The following is a 6,000-nucleotide window of genomic DNA, read 5'->3' as shown; positions in this document are numbered from 1 at the left end:
CGGTGCTCTCTGGTTTTTTATAGCCGCAAAAAATAGCAGCAGTCATTACCGGTGCTTGTGAATCCTCTACTATTTTAAAAAGTATGGGCCAGAATTGCATTGCAGAACTGTTATGCAACGGTAATCCACCAATGGATATAGTCAGAGTCAGTTGCTTCGATGGCGGCTTGTCGTATCTATGCGTGAAAATAATTTAAAATTTCAAATTATGGTTAAATATACACCATTTTTTTGACATCTCTGAAACTATTTACCGGTAGTAATTGCACAAACACTTTTTAATGCGATGATACCAAAATTGTCCTCCCCCAATTTCCATTACTTCTGACGATGCGTTGCGTTTCGTTTGCAGCAAGGTTTTAGCAGTTGCAGGGACTTTTACATTAACCTTTCGGAATAACTTTTACACCATGTCAATGGACTTATGCGTGTCATTTGTTGACAATGCCCAATATCGAATTCCGTCTACTACGGACAACTTATCTAGCGTTAGGGCATTGTCATTTTTCAAAAAACTATCGTCATCCTCATCATCATTGTCAAAAAACATGTTATTTACCAATGCTTCATCTTCTTCCTCAATTTGGGGTTCATTTATACCGATTGGTGGTGCTGTGTATTCATCTTCAAATATATCTAAAGGTAACGATTAGGGGCCTAGAATGAAAGCAATGCTTTATTATTTGTCAAAAGCATTGAGCACAACATGGGCTTACATGATTCAGCTTGTGTCGCTTCTTGTCCAATTACAACTGATGGATTCAGCGCCTTAAACTTGTTCGACCGCCGGTAAAATCTTCCACTTTTCCGTGCACGTTTTATATCCGATATTTAAAAAAAATTCAAAATTTTCACGTAAAATCATAAACTTCACACAAAACTTCTGCCTGTTCGCAAGTTGACATGAAACCACAATAACACTAAACGAAGGTAAAATACGATGAAGAATGTAAAGAAGAGTCAGCGACGCGTTATAGAAAAGAAAATCGGTTAACATGCACGCACACAAATGTACAGAACCGCCGCTTATGAGAGTGCAGCGTATGAGTTTGTACGGTCAAATCTCTGACCGTTTCTTGACTGAGAAAAAATAAAGCCGCCGTCGTACTCGCAATCTCTCGCGTTGCTATCTCAGCGTGGGAATAACTGAGAACGATTAGACACAGAGAACAGTTTTGTTCGATAACGGTCAAAACTGTCTCGTTGGGAATCTTTCCGTAACCAGGTAGATCTGTGCCTCGCCATCAAGCACGGTTCGGGCTATCGTCGTGTTGCCATTTAATGCCTCCACTGTCACCAATACCGTTGGTAGCAATACGGAAGTGGCTGGCTGAACGTCAGTTGGCGCCAACATGACTGCGTTGACTGGTCTTTCACTAACAACTGAGGTAGGAGTGGAACTCACATAAACTGAAGCTTCGGGAGTGGTTCCACTACCGGTTGGATACTGCACACACACAATTCTTTCGCCATCGCATATCGCTGTAGTACTGAGTAGTTCCGGAACACATAACACTGAAAGGCCGAGTGCATGACGGCTTGAAGCCTTATTGTCAGCACCGCATGTGCTGACGAAGTACAAAATTCAAAGACACAAAAAAATACCAAGGCATTTCCTCCCTGATATTTCGCCTTATCCCGGGCGTGCTCGGTTGTAGATGTGTGGAGGTTGTGGTGAGATTGTCCAGTTCTATTGTTGGTCCGGGTCTATTGCTGTGTTGAGTGTGTTGGTGGTTAAGATGTGTAAACACGGGACTCCATCCTTCCGTGTAACGGATCTGGCCTGAAACAAAACAGAAGGAAAACAACAATTGTGACAGCACAAACATTTGCCTGTGAAAAGTGGACCTCAAACTGCCCAGCAGTGATAGCCCGAGCTCGATCAAGCCAGCACCGAACACAGAAGCTATCGGCGAGTTCCATCCCGTAACAGCAGGGTCTCTGCTAATTATGGGGTTGAACCCGCCGACCACCTCCGAACCCAACGCCAGCAAGGCCGCACTCGCCCCATCAAGGCTAGACAGAGATGAAGGACACTGCTACAGAAAATTCTGCCTCTCTTCTTACGACAGTGTCGACTTTGACCCCGGATGCTGTTGCTTTGTCAACGGATCACCCGTGACCCGGATCACTGATGCATGTTCCCTTAAGAATTTAACTAAATCGGTATATTCCGCCACTTCACCACTTCGGTGAAACATTTCCCATTGTTTTAGGGTGTCTAATTTGGTAGACAGTCCGGTGGCCGACGCTACAGCTGCGGTGGTCTTCACATGGCAAGGCCGGGATTCAAATCCCATCTTGACCGCATTCCCCCGTGCGTAAGACTGGAATAGTTTAGTACACCTTAAGCTTTCGTTTCGGTTGGTTAACCTACCGGCCAAAACCGTATGATGAAACATTATCGACACAGATTTTCAATCGATAGGTCCGGAGAAGCAAAAAAAGACAAAACAAACAAGCCGATTAAGATGACCACACCATACTGCTCACGGAACAAAACCAGAGATGAAAGTTAAACATACAACTTTGGTTTATCTTCTCGGAAAACTAAGCAATTTCTTGGAATAATTTAAAAAAAACTCTAATTCTACCACACCCCTAAACTATCGGCCACTATTTACAGTTCGGTTCTGAGGCTCGTACGAAGCAGACGTATCTATTCGTAGTCTCCAGCGAAAATAACAGTGAGAACCAATACATCTAAACCAAGTGTAAAGACCGACCCAAGATGTCGCTCAGGAAAGCGGTCACAATAAAGTTGGACTTCTCCAACGTGCCGACGAAGCCACTTTCAGCAAAGGTGATTGACTTCGTCTACTCCAAGCTCGATCTGAGTACGGAACAGCTTAATAGAATTCACCTAAAGACATCATCGACATGCGCGCATGTCGAAATAAAGGATCCAAACGTAGCGTTGGAAATCGTTGAAAAACACGACGGCCGGCATGTGATAGAAAGCCGGGAAAAAGCGTACCCAATTGCCATCTCCATGAATGATAGTTCAACGATCGTGAAGATCCACGACGCCTCAGTGATCGTCACAAACACTGATATTGCTCAATATATGTACAACTAAGGTGAAGTTGTATCTGTAGCCGAAGGTGTATGGAGTGCAGCATTTCCAAGTGCAGGCTTACCAAACGGGTTTCGTTACGTTAGGATAATAGTAACGAAACCAATCCCTTCGTACGTGCGAATAAACGGAGAAACGACACTTGCGACCTATAGAGGACAACAAGCCACGTGCCGAAAATGTGACAAGGCCGTACACCACGGTATGACCTGCGTTCAGAATCGGAAATTAACAGCTCAAAAAACAAACATTAGTGAGAGGTTAAACACTTACGCAAACGTCACTGCTACTGATAACAGGATTAGTAAAACAGTTACAGTACTAGCCCATACGGTAACGACGTCACTACCACAGACAAAAAGCACACGTGCAGCATCACCACAACCCGGCACATCGAAACAAGTGAACAATACGACACCAGATAAGAGGACATATTCACCACAACACATACTGACAGTATCTGACACAGAGAATGAAAACGAGAATATCGGCCACAGACAAAGATCACATCATCCGTTAAGAGACTAGCCGAAAAAAAACTGACGGACTTTATTACCGTAGAATCAAAACGCGGACGAATCAGGTATACAACAAAAACTGCTACTCCTGAACGCCAAAAAGGTAGGAAAACATTAAATACGTAGCATTTAATCCTTTTCCCAAAATTCCTTCATCTCGTAAATTTAATTTCTACATTTTTGATTTCCATCCTTTTTTCGATGGCTTAATAGGTTACTAAACATTACGAAAATTAGAAGCTGACATATTGACAAAAGAAAATGAGTTAGAAATTTCTGGTATAAAAATATCTATGCTTAAAAAATTTTCCGATTTTAACATTATTACTTTGGATCCTTACAAGATGCATATTGTACCTATTACGGCCACTAGTTCTAATGGTGATTTTTATTTAGAAAAGGAAGAGGAAATTTTACCAAACGTTTTTATTCTACCTGGATTGTATAATGTATTGAATTCAAGAACACATGTTACATATGTACAACAACAATAAAATTTCTACAGCCTTTTCTGTGCAACCTAAATAATTTCGAAGTCCCAATACATACACAGGAAATATCGAACAACAAATACGAACCTTGCGAAGTATAAAGCCAATTAAAGACGAATAATCTGAATTTTGAAGAAAGGAGTAAGTTGAAAAAATTAGTTTCTAAATTTAAAACACTATTCTATGTTGAGGGTGATAAACTTACGTTTAAAAATCCTATAAAGCATCGCATAAACACAAAAGATGATATTCCCGTCTATACGAGGTCTTATAGATATCCTTACTGCCACAAAGAAGAGGTGCAAGGGCAAATTGGAAAGCTTTTGGAATAGGGAATTATCCGACCATCGAATAGCCCATGGTCCTCTCCTATTTGGATTGTTCCAAAGAAAAAGGATTCTCAAGGTAAACTTCAATGGAGACTCTTTGTAGATTACAGGAGAGTTAACGAGAAAACAATTGGTGATCGCTACCCAATTCCTAATATTACAGAAATCCTAGACAAGTTAGGGAGAAGTATGTATTTCACAACACTTGACCTTGCTTCTGGATTTCATCAAATAGAGGTATTTGGAAAGGACGTACCTAAGACCGCATTTAGTGTCGATAACGTTCATTACGAGTTTGTTAGAATGCCATTTGGCTTAAAAAATGCGCCTTCAACATTTCAACGAGTGATGGACAATGTTTTGCGAGGTCATATTGGGAAACAATGCCTTACGTACATGGATGACATCGTTGTTTTTTCCACTAGTTTACCGGAACATATGATAAATCTTACAGAAATTTTTGAAACTTTAACGAAGTATTCATTGAAAATTCAACTTTCAAAAAGCCATTTTTTATCTAAAGAAGTAGCCTTTCTTCGATATATTGTGACTCCAGAAGGCGTAAGGCCAAATTCTGAAAAAAATACAGTGATACAGAACTGGCCAATTCCACAAAAAGAGAAAGATTTAAGAGCATTTTTAGGGGTAATTGGATATTACCGGAAGTTTATTAAGGATTTTGCCAAAATCACAAAACCTCTAGCAACACAGCTGAGGAAAGGAGAATCTATTGTGGTTTCCAAAGAATACAAATCTGCTGTCGAAAGATGCAGGAAAATTCTAAGCAGTAGTCAGATACTCATATACCCTGATTTCGAGAAACCCTTTATCCTTACCACTGACGCGTCAAATTTTGTCATTGGCGCAGTACTGTCTCATGGAATATTGGAAGAGACAAACCCGTTGCATTTGCCTCGCGAACTTTAAACAAACACGGGGAAAATTACTCAACAATCGAAAAAGAGCTTTTAGCCATCGATTGGGCTTGTAAATATTTTAGACCGTACCTATATGGTCGGAAATTTATCCTTTATACTGACCACAAACCACTCACATATGCAATGAACCTAAAAGACCCACATAGTAAATTGAGTCGATATAAACTACGATTAGAAGAATATGATTATGAGATACATCATAGAACAGGCAAGCAAAATGTCGTAGCAGGTGAATTGCATGGACGAGATGAACAACTCTAGCATGACTGCTCATTCAGCCGAAAGTGACAATGGTCATTCTTTTCAAATGACCGAACTACCAGTGAATTTATTTAAAAACCAAATAGTTTTGGACTATAGTGATGAAAATGTAAAAAGGGTAGAAGAAATTTTCCCACAAGTGTATCGAACAACTATTTTGAGGCGTGAATTTAATGTTTTGGATTTCTTAGATATGTTTAGACATGATTTGTATCGTTCAAGAATCACATGCATTTTATGCCCTACGGAAATTATCCCAGCCATGCAAAACGTTTTGGATACCTATTTTTCGCAAATGAACCCTTCAAAATTAAGAATTTCACAGCGCATGTTGCAAGACCTAACTACCCCAGAACAGCAAAACCAAATAATTGAACATACTTACGA

The sequence above is a fragment of the Anopheles stephensi genome, chromosome X (assembly GCF_013141755.1).
Source record: "Anopheles stephensi strain Indian chromosome X, UCI_ANSTEP_V1.0, whole genome shotgun sequence".
Classification (NCBI taxonomy): Eukaryota; Metazoa; Arthropoda; class Insecta; order Diptera; family Culicidae; genus Anopheles; species Anopheles stephensi.
This window is presented reverse-complemented; position numbering follows the sequence as displayed.